General features: G+C 50.0%; 1 pseudogene; it reads right to left on the bottom strand.

Moving 5' to 3' along the window:
• Positions 1-526: 526 nt before the first annotated feature.
• LOC136503501 (uncharacterized) lies at positions 527-1,143 on the bottom strand (annotated as a pseudogene).
• Positions 1,144-1,657: the final 514 nt, after the last annotated feature.

The raw sequence follows: 1,657 nt of genomic DNA, 5'->3' as shown, positions 1-1,657 counted from the left end.
AGAGGGAGAAGGTCCTAAGTCTCTGATGGAAGGAACGAATGGAGTTGAGTCTAGTTGAAATTAGTTCCTTTCGGCATTGAGCCATCCCCTTTTGTGGGGCATCCTACTTCCCCTTTTATAGTTGAAGGGAAGACGTAGGTTACATGAAGGAAAGAGAGAGAGAGAGAGAAAAGCGAGGAGGAAGAAGGCCTCTAGGGTCACGGCGCCCTTCATCTCCCTTCTGCAGGTCCTATCAGTCCTATTGATGATAACGGGGATGGCTCCATGTTGTGGCCCTATTCACCACTAGTGCTATACCTAGGCGGTGTCAGCCGGTTATGGCGCTCCATTCTCTCTTAGCACGCAACATGGTTAGCAGACAAACCGGTCAGAAGTCATATGGGGATTAGGTAGCATAGCGCTAGCATGCCCGGTACTGTTGGCGATGTGAGTTCTTAGGCACGGCCTGTCGTGGCCATGGGTCACGTCAAGACATGCTTGCTCCCCTTCCCATATTCGAACTTTGACCTTGGGTGTACCCTTAGACCTATTGTGGTTGGGGGTGGTAAGGACCCTCGTTGGTTGAGGCGGAGTCCTCCTTCGAGGGGTCCATCGTAGACCTCGGCAAGCTCATGTTCTAGCCACCTAGGTCGGGCCTGATGGTGTGGGAGATCGGCATCCCCGACCGAACAGCCGCATAGTTCTTTGTCCCTGACGTGGATTCCAGATATGCCAATAGGCTCATCCTAAGCAAGGATAGGTACAGACAGTATGGGCAATGGGTGAGGTATGTTGACCTCTACCCTGACACCGACCCCATCTTCACCATCGGCCAGAGCAATGCTTCCAAGGTTTGGTTCTTCACGCATGTCACTAGGAAGGTAGGTGACGGACGATACGCGATGACGACATGGGAGATCCGGTTCACATTGGACCGTGTCATGGCCGATGACACGTACACGCTGCGCGTCGCGCTCACGGCCGCACAGATGGCGAGGCTACAGGTGTGTGTGAATGGGAGGGGAGGTAGGGTGGCAGAGTTGATGACGTCGGAGTTTGATGGCGGGAACATCATCGCACGGCACGGGATCCATGGCATGTAGTGGAGCTTCGAGTTCCTGATCAGGGGTACCTGCTGTAGGACAACGAGAATAATGTCAGCATCACATAGACCAGGGCCACCAGTGAGTTCCTCGGGGTCTTGTACGACTATGACTGGGCCTACCCCCAAAACGATCCAGAATGGTGCCAAACTTTTCCACAGGGTCTTATGTGCCCTAGGGACCAATTTTTGGTCGAGGTGGATGCAAAATTCTAGTATGCCCAACATGTAATTGAGCCTCTTTTGTCCTGTTTAGCACAAAGAAAAATATAATAATAAATAAAATGATCAGAAAACCTAAGATCTTGTGTGGGGCCATAATTTGGGTGTAGATGCTTGCAAAAAAAATTTGATGCCATTTGGACATAGGCAGTACATACCTGATTCACAAACTTGTAGAAGCGTCTCATGTTACAATGACTAAACACCTAGGTTCCCAAGGTTTTTGTGGTTCATATGTATTTCGGTGTCGTATTGGTCTCAAACTTTTTCTCTGGCTTGCACGTTCCACTAGTAAAGGAACCACCAAGTTTGGGATTTTTCTGAGATGGTTTGGTACTTCCGGCTGTTTAATTG

The sequence above is a fragment of the Miscanthus floridulus genome, chromosome 14 (assembly GCF_019320115.1).
Source record: "Miscanthus floridulus cultivar M001 chromosome 14, ASM1932011v1, whole genome shotgun sequence".
NCBI lineage: Eukaryota > Viridiplantae > Streptophyta > Magnoliopsida > Poales > Poaceae > Miscanthus > Miscanthus floridulus.
The sequence above is the reverse complement of the archived record's forward strand: the minus strand, read 5'-3'. Positions and strand labels throughout refer to the sequence as shown.